At 30.5% G+C, this 16,685-nt stretch overlaps 1 long non-coding RNA gene across 1 annotated transcript; it reads left to right on the forward strand.

Annotated features, from left to right (window-relative positions):
- Nucleotides 1-5,435: 5,435 nt before the first annotated feature.
- LOC126737486 (uncharacterized) lies at nucleotides 5,436-10,131 on the forward strand. The gene is made up of 3 exons (XR_007661036.1): nucleotides 5,436-5,541; nucleotides 9,664-9,722; nucleotides 9,774-10,131. It is a non-coding gene; the product is annotated as an uncharacterized LOC126737486 (long non-coding RNA).
- Nucleotides 10,132-16,685: the final 6,554 nt, after the last annotated feature.

Raw genomic sequence — 16,685 nt, forward strand, 5'->3', positions numbered from 1 at the left:
AAAAAATGACAGAGATACCCTGCAGTCTCATCCAAAATGGGACACAGTGTACACTCTTCAACTTATACTTGACATAACTAACGTATTAAGGCCATTACCCTACCAGTCCTTCTATAATTAGTGAGATATTGTTTAATATTGTAGCCCACTTCTTGCAATTCACACATGTCAATATCTACAGACACATGAGTTTCTAAGAAAAATATTTAAGTTTAGGTTGCCAATCATTAAGAAAAACATGTATGTTGTCCTTGTTGTTCAAATAACTCTGACAGTTAAAATAAATAATATTGGAATTCAATTCAATTTTATCATCTAGTTACTATTTAATAAATTTTTTTGCATATTTTCCACCCTTTTAAGGGTTTCACCATTAGTTCTATCCCAGGTTACATGGTCAATAGTTAGTGACATTCCATATTTCTTATTCGATGACACACAATTAAAATATTTATTAACATTACTTTTACACTCTTTAAGATCATGTTCCTCACTACATTTAGGGCATGTTTTCTTACTCTTGCATTCGATACTGAAATGACCAAATTGACAACAGTTAAAACAGCGAATTACACCATACTTTTTCAATACCGGACATCGGCTCCACCCAATATTTATTTTTTCTTTATTCATAAATATATTATAGGTATCATCATCCACCTCAAGAATTAAATTAAATCTACTATTGACTACCTTTGATTTACTCAATAACTTAACACTAAAATTATTGTTACTTACATTTAAATTATTTTGACTTACAATTTTCCCCAAAATTTCATTATCATTATTCACAGATTCACTTTCATTTACCCCAATCAGTTTGACACGGTGTTGTAGCACTTTTGGCCTGTCCACACTATAGATCTCGCCGAGTTTACTCTGGATCTCCAACTGTATGTTCGTTATTTCCTTTTCGGTTCCTCAATTGAGAATAAGTCCTCTCTTTTTTGTAGGTCGTCCTATTGTAACGCCAATTCCAGTATTTGCAGGATTAACTTTTGATTTTAAGTCTTGTTTTACCTCTTTAACATCTTTTTGGGTTTCCTTTTGGTTAATAACTAACAATATTGCGATTTTTCAGGCACCGATCTTTGTGCAGTAAGACAATCACTAAGTACCGATGGAATACCCTTAAGTTTTGAAATTGCCTCCTTTAAAAGGCCGTTTTTCACTAATAGTTGTTCTACCTTCTCATTTTAAATATCTGCTTTATTTACCAAATATTCCAATATTGCACTCATTTTATCAAACAGATTATGTTTGATGTAGTTATCTTCTACACGGCTGCGTTTTTTGAACCTTTCCGCCTTATTACTATTATCCAGGCATACCTTACATTTCCATGAAGCTTTCTTGATGTGAAATTCCCTTAAATACACATTTTCACACTTTCCGTGGTAGTACCGATTACAAGCCGTGCACTCAAGGATCGATTTTATGTCCTCAAAACCTACTTTACACTAATTCAAAATAATCATCCATTACTCTCAAAGAGACTTAAGTATATGACCAAAGGAATAGTCTGAGTCAGTATGTGGTTTTTGTATTTCGATAGGTATGTCTTTTCTGTTAATTACCGTTCTGTTCCGTAACATTTAATTTTGATAATTTTATTTAGGTCTGATGATGCCCTAATGCGGCGAAACGCGTAACTTTTAATAGACGCTGATTTATAGGACTTGGACTTTGAGTTTACTTTTTTCCCTCCTTTGGTCATATACTTAAGTCTCTTTGAGAGTAATGTATGATTATTTTGAATTACGTAATGCCAGTCAGGCTACACTCATCCGAACCTACAAAAAGAACCTAATTGCACGGAAAGGTTTACTGATGAAAATTTGGTTTCTTCAACAATGTTTACTATTTCAACTAGTTCCAAAATTTATAAACATCAGATGCAGGGTACACACAAGGGCTTCTACTGCAGCGGTAAGGAAAGCTCAGATTATTTGGATTAAGGAAGAAATAAAAAATCATTACAGAAACCTAAATACCGTTAATTCTAAGCTTAAATTTCTTTATTTAACTCTAACTTTTGTATTATCTTTTTTAGAACTTTGTACTAGATTTAAAATTTAGGGACGAAGTGGAGTCATTTGGATCTAAAACTTTTGGGAAATTAAGTAAGAAAATTTCCAACCTTAAATCGTCCAATTTGACACAATTAAAACAACGTAATTTACCTGAATTTAGGCAGAACTTGAGTGGTAATTCATATTTTGATTTTCACAAAAGATTTTTGAATTTATCTGACGTTTCATTTTCAGCCCATGAAGAAAATATTCTAAGTCATAACTTAAAATTTAATTTTATGCATAAAGTTGATTTAAAAATTAGAGAAGCGCTAGCCGTCAAGGCTGAAAATATCCTACAAACTACAGATATTACCAGCAAAAATATCCTTAGAGCAAATATTATTTCTCTCTTAAATTCTAAATTGGACAAAAACAAAACTTTTAATTATAATGGTAAGCACTTAAGATCCTTAAAAACTAAAATTGAACAACATGACTTGATTGTCACTAAGGTCGATAAAGGATCTTACTTAGTCATTATGAAACGCACAGATTATGTGAATAGGGTTGTGGATTTTATTGATACCGGTGAGTTTCAACCTTTGACTAGGGATCTGACAACTTAATTTTTTATAAAAATGAAAGGTGGTCTCGATAGATCTTTATTAACCTTAAAGTTTTTTAATATTAGAAAGGATGCTCTTTATCCTATGAACCCTAGAACTCCTCTTCTTTAAGGGCTACCTAAAGTTCATAAAGAAGGACAGCCAATTAGACCAGAGGTATCTTTTGTAGACTCTCCTTTCTGTTGAATGGGGTTTTGAGAGAGGCAACAGTCTTCCGAAGTTGTTTTTCCACTAAGAATTCCGTCGAATTTGCGAATTGAAATGTCCTCAAAACCTACTTTACACTAATTCAAAATAATCATCCATTACTCTCAAAGAGACTTAAGTATATGACCAAAGGAATAGTGTGAGTCAGTGTGTGGTTTTTGTATTTCGATAGGTATTTCTTTTCTGTTAATTAGCGTTCTGTTCCGTATCATTTAATTTTGATAATTTTATTTAGGTCTGATGATGCCCTAATGCGGCGAAACGCGTAACCTTTAATTGACGCTGATTTATGAGACTTGCGCTTTGAGTTTACTTTTTTCCCTCCTATAAAAACCTGACATTAGATTGCTATATGACAGCTTTCTTTATATTTATAAAAAAGATTAGAATCTATTGGTGATATTAATATTGTTGTAGAGTTAAAAGCAGCATGACAAAGAAGATCTTATCCGCCCTAGTTCTTCATAGCAATAATAAAATCAATAAAACAAAAACATAATTCGTGAAAAAAATATAAACGTTATACTATCTTAATTAATTTAGCTAAATTCAAAAAATTCCGGTCCGAAATAAAAAAGATATTAATCTATCCTATAACCAATACTGCTTAATTTATAAAATAATTTAGTCTTGCAACCTAATAACTTTTGAAAGCTTATTGAGAGTTCACAAAATAATAACTTGTGACCTCAAAACATGACCGATCAATAAGGAACTAATGTTTGAGTCTCAAACAATAGCAAATGCGTTTGCAGAATATTTGCAAAGTTCATACGTTTCTTGCCCACATACTCAATATCTATCTACTTTACATTCACAACAATTTAAATCACGCTTGCTCTCATCAACACAACCGGATGTCGCCATCGCTGACGACGGACTGTCAAAAAATCTGTCAAACTGTCAAAAAATCTCCTCAAGTCCCTAAGTCTTTAAAAACTATGGATCTGGATACGTTAAAATTATTTAATAATATTAAATAAATAAACTAAAATAGAATATTCGTAAAGAATTAGGTTTTTCTTTAAGCTAAAAAAGACAACATTACACTTGGCTGCGTTTAAGGGCAAGCTATTGTTTTTGCACCAAGTATTAAGTATGTCTAGATCATTTCGATGTAAAATGCGATCAATAATAATGTCAATTTTATAATAGAGTTTTATATAGTCCGCGCATAATAGACTTTTTAGGGAAAGTTTATGAGATATTTTGTTGTTTAATGAAATAAAGGAAATCATGCCCAAAATTGAGCCTTATGGGACTCCTAAAGTGGCAACGATATTTGCGGAATTAGCTTTAAAAAAAAGAAACTGTGAATTAGCGTTTATTGATTTTGAAATGAATTTCCTTAGAGAGAGCAGATTTGGTGTTGTAGATCTACTTCTCATAAAGCCGTGTTGTCTAGTATTCATTCAATAGGATATAAAGCAGAATACAGTATTCGTTCGAAACATTTAGAAAAATTATTGTTATAGAACCATAATTCTTAATAACATTTATATCATATTTAGTATGTAGAGAAATAATTTGAGATATTTTCCAAATTTCAGGAAAGCATTCTTGTTTTAACGCTAAGAGTTTAAGCAGAGTCAATAAGAAAATCAGGAACTTTATTAGTCAATCAACGATTACTTTTGGCTTAATTGACTTAAGAGCCCCTAAGACCTCGGCTTCCGTAAATTTAGTTATAGTTACATAATTTAATTTACATATACAATGCTTTCATTTCAACACAAACCACCCTTAATAATTTACAAAAAAAAAAAAACAAAAAATCTAGATAAACAGGGTAACGTTTAATTCTTTAATTTGACAAAGTTCTATCAATCACCTCACCTCCAGATAACCTTACTTACATATGTCAAATGGGAACACCATCGTATAACGCGTCATTTTAAGCATCAATAAAATGTGTATTCAACAGTGCCAAAAAAATTTAAATTGATTGATATAGCAATAAACAGTGAGCTAAAATGTGTGGTAATATTTTATCGACATCGTACTTTGGTATGTCAAATGGCTATTCTATAGTGCGATTAAGCTTTTGCCTAGCGTATACACCTTTTTAAATTATTCGTGCTTCTAACTTTTTCTAAATTTCTGACTGAGCGTCAGAATGATAATTTTAACAATAATAATCAACTGGTTTTTAAATGTATTAAAAATGCTCTTTACTGCAGTGTTATTTTTAGCAAATAATAGATGCATATTTAAAAAAATATTTGGACTGAATTAACTTTATTACTATACTATTTTATGGGTAAATCGCTTTAGCTTATATAATTTTTTTTTCGTGAAGTAAGAGAGAAAATTGTTTGCTATCTAAAATAATGTGTGACACTATAAGGCAACCATTTGACCTATAAAAGTATCTTATTTAGGGTAGCCATCTGAAATACAAAAGTTTGAGGTCAATAAAATATGCATTATTCCAAAACAATTTTGGTCACTATTCGCTGGTACGACAATCGATTTAATTTTTTTTAGCACTGTTGAAGGAGATGTGGAGATTATTTATGAAAGATCCCCTCTGTATATCTATATTAACATGATTTTTTCTTAAATTTTTAAGGATGTTTTGTTTTGAAATGAAAGCACTAAATCTAGTTAAAGATTTGTCTATACTATAACTAGATTTAGGGAAGCCGAGGTGTTACGAGCTGATCATTACAGATGGTTAATTGAGTATGTGGGTAAGAAAAATATGAACTTTGCAAATATTCTGCAAACACATTTGCTATTGTAAGACTCAAACAATAGGTTCCTTATTAATCAGTCATGTTTTAAGGTCACAAGTTATTGTTTTGTGAACTCTTAATAAGCTTTCAAAGGTTATTAGGTAACAACACTAAATTATTTTATACATTAAGCAGTATTGGTTACGGGATAGATTAATATCTTTTTTATTTCGGACCGGATTTTTTTCACGAATAATGTTTTTGTTTTATTGATTTTATTATTGGTACGGAGAACTAGAGCGGATAAGATCTTCTTCGTCTTGCGGCTTTTAACTCCACAGCAATATTAATATCACCAATAGATTCTAAATTTTTCTTATAAATATAAAGAAAGCTGTCATATAACAACCTAATGTCAGGGTTTTTATAGTGATAAAAGATATAATCAATTATTATTTATCCTATAGGACGGATGTTACCCTCTTCATATAAGATATATTCTGGAACGTTGAAATCTCAAGTATGTTAGTAATGAAATGTAGTAAAAAGCTTGCAGTTTATTATTAGAAAAATACCGAGATTACTATGATTTTTACGACTAAAATCTCAACTATGCTATGTAAACTTCTAGGAAAAACATAGGTTAATTACAGGAAAAGTTTATTTAATTGCCCACATACCGGCCTCTCTATTCTCAGCCATTTCAGCATAATTTCTGTCTCAGCAATATACAGTATATTACAGAGTAAAATGCTGATTCTTAAGGGTCTTAATCCTTAGATGATTTAAGAAATTTTAAGAAGAAAATTTTAAATAATTTCTTAACACCTTAACTTTTGAGCTACAGAGACTTAAAAAAAACCATAGAGTGTTGTGGTGGCCACTTTCAACAGATAATCTAAATTACGTTTATTTTTGTTCGCGTATTGTTTTTTTATTTTGTCTGTGACTGTGTCTAACTGTAAATTAGCCTGAGTTACATTTCCCTTTTTTTGTGGGCCAAATCTTAAGCACATTTAACTTAGATATGTTATTAAAGAGATTTTTATTTTGAGATCTTAAGCAATATTCCAGATCTTCTTTAGAGTATTGCTTTGATAAATCTACTATTTGCACCACAGGTATGACAGTTTTGAGTTCTCGGACTTCGCAACCCTCCGTGAGTTTTTTGTTGGCTAATATTTTCTTTCTGTCTGCATTTTTAGAACTGGTGAGGCACAAGCAGTTCTCCGGGAGTAATATGTTTAACGTGTTTGATATACAGGTTGTCTCACGATGAATAGACGTGATCGATATTTTGGAAACTAACAAAAATTTTGAAAATTTGGCAACATGGCACAGTTGATGGGGGTCACACAACTAAAATATTTTGACAGTTGTGACGTTTCCGGTTATACCGTATGTAGGTTTCAACTTCGTTATTTTAAACGGAACACCCTGTATATTTTTACATTTTTGGCTTCCACGTGAAATTCTAGGTATATTTTGTGTATAATGTGCTATACCTAAGTGTAACCGTTTTTGACATATTTTTAATTTTATGTGAAAAATTATGTTTATAAGTTTATTAGTTTTAGTAGCCTTTATTTATTGGTTAGTTATAGTATTATTTATTTTAAGGAAGGACCACTTTAAAAGACTATTTTAAAATTTGGCTAAAAAAAGATACAGGGGGGTCAAAATCTAGCCTTAAAAGTTGAAATGAAAACATCATTAAAAGTCAATTTTTTTAAATGGAAACTCTCTATTTTTATATTTTTTTTATAAACATAATTAAGAATAAGATTAACTTTATATAAGGTTATCTAGTTCAAAAATTGATAGTTTCCGAAATATTGGCAGTTTAAATTTGGCCTAATATTAAAAGCCGCATAGAAACACGGGTCAAGGATTGTTGATTAGTTGGCCATGATGGTTGTCATAGTAACCGCTAGAAGCGGCAGTAAGATAATGGATTATAACAGAAATGTCAGTATTGCTTGTAATTTCGTATTTTTTTAACAACCAATATCTCGGGGCGATTAAATTATACACACGAAGATTATTTAAATTTGTTTATTATCTATGGAGAATGTAACAAAGTCTTAGCGAGAACATGCCAAATATTTGCCGATAGATTCCCAGAAAAACAGTTGCGCTGTTAGGCGAATAATAGAAAATTTTACAAATTTTGGCAGAGTAACAAGTTATTTTAACAAATGTTCAAAATTTCCTCCTTGAACTTCTAAAGATTTTTCACATCTGCGAATTAGCTCTTCATGGGTTGCCGCTCTAATTGAATCTGGATATAAACTGTCAAATGCTTGTCTAACCCTTTCCATACAATTCTGCTGCGTTGTTAATGCATTGAAATAAACTATATTCAATATTCTTCCCCAAATAAAATAATCTAGAGCAGTTAAATCCGGAGAACGAGGAGGCCACAAAATAGGTCCGTTATTAGCAATCCACTTGTCATTAAATGATGCGTCTAAGAATCTTATTATAGGAAGGGTTCTGTGTGGTGGTGCGCCATCATGTTCGTAATAAATGTTTCGGTGTTCTGCCTATGATAAATTCATTAAATATTCTGTATCCAAGCCCTCTAGAATATTTAAATATCCTTCTTCTCTAAAAATTGATACAGATTTAAAAATTTAAACGTAATATGCATCAAATTTATAAGTGACTTGCCATTTAAGTTTTCTTCGTAAGAGTGTAATTTAATGATCCGATCATTTCTGATAGCACAAAAAACATTAAACTGCCACACTTCTTGATAATTTTGTGATCTCACAGCATGAGGATTTAAATCACTCCAAACATGGGAATTATGTCTGTTAGAAATACCATCAGTCCAAATTACGTCATCCAAAAACTGAGGATTTTCCTGTATCATTGTTAAGATAAATTCACAAAACTGGATTCTTTTGGGCAAATCTGTTTCTCTAAGATGCTGAAAGTAATAAATTTTTAAAATTTTTGTATTATTCGCCTAACAGCGCAACATGATGGTTTCTGTTTTTCTGGGAATCTATCGGCAAATATTTGGCATGATCTCGCTAAGACTTTGTTACATTCTCCATAAACAATAAACAAATTTAAATAGTCTTCGTGTGCATAATTTAATCGCCCCGACATATTGGTTTTTAAAAAAATACGAAATTAGGTACAAGCAATTCTGACATTTCTGTTATAATACACTATCTTACTGCCGCTTCTAGCGGTTACTATGACAACTAATCAACAATCCTTGACCCGTGTTTCTATGCGGCTTTTATTATTAGGCCAAATTTAAACTGCCAATATTTCGGAAACTATCAATTTTTGGACTAGATAACCTTATAAAAAGTTAACCTTATTTTTAATTATGTTTATGAAAAAATTATAAAAATAGGAGTTTTCTTTTAAAAAAATTGACTTTTAATGATTTTTTCATTTTAATTTTTAAGGCTAGTTTTTGACATCCCTGTATCTTTTTTTTAAGCTAAATTTTAAAATAATCTTTTAAAGTGGTCCTTCCTTTAAAAGAAAACTAAAACTAACCAATAAATAAAGGCCACTAAAAGGGAGTAATCGCTAATTTTGTTAGAGCTTATAAATATAGTTTTTCACATAAAATTAAAAATATGTCAAAAACGGTTACACTTAGGTATAGGACATTATACACAAAATATACCTAGAATTTCACGTGAAGGCCAAAAATGTAAAAATATACAGAGTGTTCCATTTAAAATAACGAAGTTGACACCTACTTCCGGTATAACCGGAAACGTCGCAACTGTCAAAATATTTTAGTTGTGTGGCCCCCATCGACTGTGCCATGTTGCCAAATTTTCAAAATTTTTGAAAAATTAGTTTCTGAAATATCGATTGCGTCTATTCGTCGTGAGACACCCTGTATATATTTCTGTCAGGAACCTTAATATATTTTAAAATATCGGTTCTTGTGCAATTATTATCCTGGTCCGCATTCTTAGGTTTAATGATAAGTTTTGATCTTTGGTTCGTCACAGCATCCGCATAACTAGGTTTAGAAGGAGATGTCTCTGGACAAAAAGCAGATCGTTTTTCATCAATGGTCATCAAAATTAAATCTTTCACAGATAAAATTTTTTGTTAAATAAACTCTGTAATAGTGCTCCTAATACTTTCCAGAGGCAAAGTACGACATGAGGGATAGCGTCATATTAAACCAGAAATACGGATAAAATTAGGTTTGCTTTTTTACTGGGTATACGCATGTAGTTGATGTAATATCGTTTCAGGCAAGGTCCAGCACAAGAGACATACGGCTTGCTGCGAGACGATCCGGCTGACGCGACGTGTTGCAAAAATCACACAAGGACATACTGTGTTTTTATAAATTTGCAGCGGTGCACACGAAATCACATTGACTGTTTTTTTAAAGTTTTATACAACAAGTAACGTGAAAACAGATTACTCAACCTATAGTAGCAATACTCGCAGATATTTTAGTGAAGTGTCAATATTCTTTATGCAGAAATACGCAGCACTTGCAGCACTTCATTTCAGAGCGCATAGACACATGTTGTTCGGCACGTTTTACGGACGGAATGATTATCTGCAAAAGCTATTAGTATACAACAAAATTAATTACTTGATTTTCTCAATAAGGAATAGAATTATCGATATCGATTTCATCTGACAACAAAAATTTCCAGATAAAAAGCAATAATATCTATTAGGCTCCACTTGCAAGATCTTTTATACAAGTTTTTGTTTAAATCCTGATACAAAAAACAAAAATGTGGGACAAGAAATAAAATAAAAAAGTCTTACTTATAGTGATTAGTATCCATAACAATAACAAAAAATATTTTGATATAAATATAATATTTTTTCATTATTTTGTGAAGCATATCTATATAACCTATTTGCTTACTAATTATGTTACGATGTTATATTAACTTGCTTAATAAAATATTTATCGGCAATAAAAGCACATATTTTCGTATTTGTATTATAAAATACAATGGTTTTACTGAACCAATATTTTCTTTTCACCCAAACACGTTTGCAAAATCAAAAATAATGTCTAAATTCAATCTATATCCCATAACAAGCCAAGTTCAAGCAGTTTCCGTCGCCCTTAAATGTAAAATACCGTCCATACACCTCGAGTTTGGTATAGGTAGGTATTAGGAAACTCGCCTGTGCGATTCCGGATAGTGTCGGGATAGGGCTTAAGCACTCAGCTTTAAGTTTTCATATTCCCACTCTAAATTGGGCTTTAGCAAAATTTAGGAGTAATTTAATAAGCTTTTATCGGGTGCAACCCGGGCTTCAACTGCTTTTAGTAGCACGGATCTTATGGAGGCGGGAGATTTTGCAGAACACGCTTTACTTTAAACAAAAGAAAATGCATCTGGTGTATACAGGTGTTTCTTTCACAAAATTTTCATTTACAAATTCAATTCTTTATATTATAAAAGTATCAGTAAAAATAAAACATAAAAATTATGGGCATTTTTTTTAATGTAGAACAAGTCAATTTTCTATTCAAAGGTAATATTTATTATTGAGAAAATTACCCTTATATCTTTAACTCTCTATGAAGGGATAAAATCACCTTAAAATTGAAGATATGCCATATTTTAAGGCTCTTTTAATTTTGAGATTATACCTCCTACGCAGATCGAGGCTAGAACAAACAGTTCAAAAAACTCCTTAGGGAATATATAAATGTATCTTAATATATTTATAATATATATTTTAGTTGATAATTTAAAAAAATCCTATTTTATTAAAACAACTAAAATAATGTATTGTAAAAAAGTTTTTTTGCCGGGTAACCCTCTCTACACGTGTATAATCTTGAATGCTCAGTACCATTCATTCGTTTTTTTATGCACAACTTTGAGATGGCGCCAACGGCACTTATTTCATAATTATAACTATTCTTAAGAAAATATATGATACGCTCCCTTGGAGCTGGAGATTCGTCTACAAAAAATGTATATAAAAATACATACAATGCAAGTGAAGTACCGAAATAATGAAAATTATCACCTCAACAATAGATGGTACAATTATAGGAAAATGGTCGCTTGACTCTTTGCTCCGAAAACGGCCTTTCACTCCGTGGACAACGATATACCTTGTGCGTAATCATGTTTACGTTTTACAGTCTACTTTGAAAATAAATAGGTCTTGGGTTTAACACATAGTTTGAGATATCAGAACATCAAGAATTGATATAATCTCAATTTCTATTTTAACATACTACCATTTCTTATTTTAACATAAAGAGAATTCTTTTTAAAAATATATATATATATATATATCTTTATCCTAACAATTTTGGACCATACGTATTTATTTTAACCATGGCCTGATGGTGTTATACAAAAAAATTTGATACGTAGTCTATACTCGATATCTTGTATTTTACTACACTTGAAATTTTAATAGATAAAACGAGAAGTAGACAATCACCAATGATTGCTATCTACTTACATATTTAACTTACTAGTTGCTTTTTAGACTTCAGACAACTGTTTTAAATTCATTTAAAATAGATTGAGAACATGGTTATATGTAGTGTGTCATTTAAATCTTAATGTGGTAACCCGAAAAATTCATCCATTATCCCAAAGATGCTGGTCATACACTTTTATAAAAGGTAAAAACACAACATCTACAGCATCACAAATAATATTAATATTATAATAAAAATATAAAATATATAAATTAATATTATTAAATATAATAAAAATATTAATATTATTTGTGATGCTGTAGATTTTGTGTTTTTACCTTTTATAAAAGTTAATGTGCTAACCTTGAATTCACATTGAATGTAGAAGCCACAGAAAATTAATATTATGCTTTTAGAAAAACTAGTTTCCTGTGAATAGAATAAACGAAACTTTTTGAAAAATGTTGTCAATGGAATGAGTAAAGAATAAGTGTTCTACAAAAATTTAGAAATACTTTATGGAAAAAAAGCTATTCTAAAAAAGCATAACTGTACCACTCAATTGCTATAGATTTTACTTTGATTTGGTACAGTCTGTAAATTATAAGCAAACATATAGACTTAAAAAAATAGCTGTCTAGTTGGGCGATACATTGTTTTATTACATATTATATTTGCTTATTCTCATATTAGCGTTTGTATTTCCAAAACTCCCCGATCACAGGTGACACCTGTGATTTGACGATACGGCTGGCAATTTTCGAAAACGTTCCTCTGAATCTTTACGGCTGTGGCAGAGGGTTTGATTCTCACTCTAGATACTAACACTAAAATTTAAGAGGATTAGAGCCATATTGGTCCGAGTTATCACCAGTTGCACTAGTTGCCCGTGCTGCACGGTGTTGAAATTAAACAATTTGAGGTCGTGCTTTATGATCTTTAAAATTTGTTTAAAGTATTGGTAGATAATAAATAGGTATATACAGCGCTTATTATTTTCATTATGAAAAAAAATTTAAATGTTTCTAAAATTATGTGCGTCGGCTAAAAATATTTTATTACAGCGAAAACAGTACTGAAGTACTATGTATGTTATTTCTTCAAAAATTCTAAAATAACCTTTATTAGACTTAACTGAAAAAATCAACTTATTACGTATCAAATTCGACGTTGATTTTTTTCTATTGCTTCTATATTAATAATTTTTTTATATATATTTAATTCCTTTTGAAATAAAAGTTAATAGAATTTTCCGTAATTATTATATAAAAATTTTGTATTTTGGTAAAAGTTTTATATTAATAAGAGATTTTTAGATTTATATTTGATAATGTTTTTCATTGTTTTATAATAAATATATCACTTATATAAAGCGATATGGCTATCCAATTATTTTTGTCCAATGCTCAATAAGTTGAGAAGTAGAAAAAGTATAGATGGTACTTGCCAACACATGGTAAAACGAGAGAAAAATTAGAAAGCAAAAAAACACCTTTATATTACAATAAAAGCAAACAAATTTTGTATGCAACCATTACTTGATTCAAAATAAGTGTGAAAACGATAATTGCCTTACCCCGAAAAAGACAATTAATAGAAACATTTGTCGGCAGGTAGCATCTATCCTGAAAAAAACTATCCCTTTTTTACACTAATAACGGTTTAGTTCTACTAGCTGCATGCTGAATATTAATGACAGACCATATGTAGTTTCTTGCAAATATCAACAATAGATAATGAGTTTCCATTTAAGCTATTTAATCAATATTTGCAAACTAGTTTCTTAAGACAGCAGTTTAACATTTTATTATATTATCCCTTTTTTTTAACTAGGTTGTGTATCCGAATAGGTTACGATGGTGATTTCCACACACTCACTTGCGAGACGGAGAAGGGCACAAGGTCATAACGTCTCCGTAATTATATTTATTAAAAGAAAATAAGTTAATAAAATATTAGGTATTTTCTGTCATTCTTTTCTGCAGAGATCACGATTTTGAATCATAAATTTTAACCATAAATAATTTGTCTATTCATAAATAATTAATCTTTTTTGTATCTGCAGATACCAGCAAGTCTAAAAATAGTAAAATACCTTTTTTGGTAGCTTTGTAAAGAGTTTATTAAGGGAATTTAGAGTAGTTAGATTAAAATAATTTATTTAAAAAGGTTACTTTTTTTACTATTGCGTGCTAGAGCTTGCTTTAACCTATTAATTATTAAAATTTACAAGCACTTATTAATAAAACTAACCATAAAACTTTCATTACTTCTAACTTTTCTTAACTTTGTAATATGTTCGTCAGTAGCTACAGGGGATAGTCCAAAGATGGACAAATAAAACAAGCATTTTCTACCATGTTTCAAATTCGCCTATTATAATATATTTTATTATAATAGTAAACGGTTACTCCAAACATATAGTTGCATTATACTCTTAATAATTTACAATACTTACACATTAACCCCACGTGCCATATAAAATATAGTAGTAGTACTTAGAATATTCACGTTTGGCGAGTTGAATCTTACGGATTGAGTTTTAATGTATTAGACCTAATAGATAGAGATTAGACAGAGAACGACTGCATCGGTAACCTCCCACCATGATACTATTACTGGCAAGATAAACCCACTTGGCGATGCAATTTGGTGTGTCTTTGCGCATGACGTCACTCGATGACAAAAATTCTGTATGTCGGTTGGAAAAGCAGTATTTTAAAGCCTTTTTTTATTTAACATTACTTATTAAGTATTATTATATTTTGTTATATGCAATATGCTATGATTATTATAAAAGTATGTAAAATATTTCCTTAATAGTATGTAGGATTCGTGGATCAGTGCAGGGATAGTAAAGCCTTATATAATATAAATGCCTATTTTGGTTTTGGATAAGGTTTAAAAAACGATTTTTATTATTTAAGTATTTTAATTTGAAAATAAATATACACAATATGAAACGTCTGAAGGCTTGTTAATTAATAATAAATTAATAATACTTTATAGACAAAAAAAAAAAGATTTATGGTTTTTATTTAACTTTTTTTTTACGTTAGACGAATGCCTCTGCAGAAAAATATCAGTGATATATTATGTACATATTTTATTATGTTGTAAAAAAAATAAAACAAAAATAGAGGATTGATATACAGCCTATTGTGACAATTAACTTTCATAAAATTGTGTGCGCTAAGTATACATATGAGTGCCCATTGATTGTTGGTAATAATAGTTTATTAAAATGGTTTTGTAATCCATTGTCGGCAAACTTGTTTGTCCTTTGTAAATCTAAAGAATCGGCAATCCGAAACTACCTTACTTTTTTTGTTGTTGTTGCTTGAACAACCCACAACTGCACAGTACACACATGATAAAAAAATTTTAATTATTATAATTTAATAAACTCTGCCATATTTGTCACACAAAATACACACAAAACAAATAAACCATCCCTTACCCTAAATCCATCGAACATCTAAAGCAAAAACGAAACGTCATATTAAAATGTATTAAAACTCTGTTCATGTATTAAAAGCTGTTCCTGGGGAAATTTGTCATCGACTGACATCAGGCATGCGAGAGAGATAGGCTCATCTCATGCGCGTGGGTTTATCTTCTCGAGTATTAGTATCATGACCTCCCACCACGAACTTAAAAATATACCTGGACTGCTAATGCATATGGCCGCGATACCCAAAAATGACCACTGCATGGTGGCCGCCATTTTTATAGTGGTTGTGTCCTTTTGATGTTGGTCACTCTGAAAATGTTTTGTGTTGGCAACAAAAAATATATTAAATAACGGTAATGAAGTTGACATTTGACGTGTGAGTATAGCGGATTGCCTAGTTTTTGACGATTTGTAAACGACGCTAGGGTATATCGTCTGGAACAGGCGATGTATCTTTCTCCTTATTTAATACGTGAATAATGTATCACCATCTTTATTTAAAGGTATTTGGTTCAGTTTCGCAAAACCGAATTATTGTGAATTGTCCGTCTGCGTTGTTTATAATAGAATAATATATTGAGTTGTTGACAGAATAATAGATTTTTTCTATATAAACCCTTTATAATTACAAACCCTCATAAAATCATCTATATTTTGATTCTAATATATGGTTGTACCTATTAATGTGGATGTGGAAACACTGTACATGGAAGGAAAGTAAAACTTAAAAAAGTAATAGTAAAAATAGAAAGAAAATAAGTGTTTTTAACCGAATTTGTTAAGTAAATACAAGCAAAAAGTTAAATGAATATCAGGATTTTCATGGTATTAGGATTTATAAGATTAAAGATTATCAGAATGATAAAACAAATATTTTAAAGTGCAGGCATCTATTCTAAGTTGATTGAAACTTTGTCTCATTTTAGGTGAGGATTACTTTCTTTCATAAATTTTAATGAAATTCTTAAAGAAGTACCAGAAAAATCACAGATCTAACTCAACTATCTTAAATTCTTACCAATATGTAACTTTCTATTTTGTATTTTTGTAAACATAACCTCTCAAAAACTTTAGATGTTTTGTTTCCCTACAGTTGGCACAATTAAAATTTGTCAGAATGACCAACATCGAAAGGACACAATCACGCACAATGGCGGCCCCCTAGTAGTGGTCATTTACTTTTCATTGAATTGGCAGTCCATGTATAGTTATAAGTTCGTGCCTCCCACCGATGGCGACGCCGATTCTCCGTACCGCTCGCAATGTGGTGAATTTAATTTCGGC

The sequence above is a fragment of the Anthonomus grandis genome, chromosome 1 (assembly GCF_022605725.1).
Source record: "Anthonomus grandis grandis chromosome 1, icAntGran1.3, whole genome shotgun sequence".
In the NCBI taxonomy this organism is placed as follows: domain Eukaryota; kingdom Metazoa; phylum Arthropoda; class Insecta; order Coleoptera; family Curculionidae; genus Anthonomus; species Anthonomus grandis.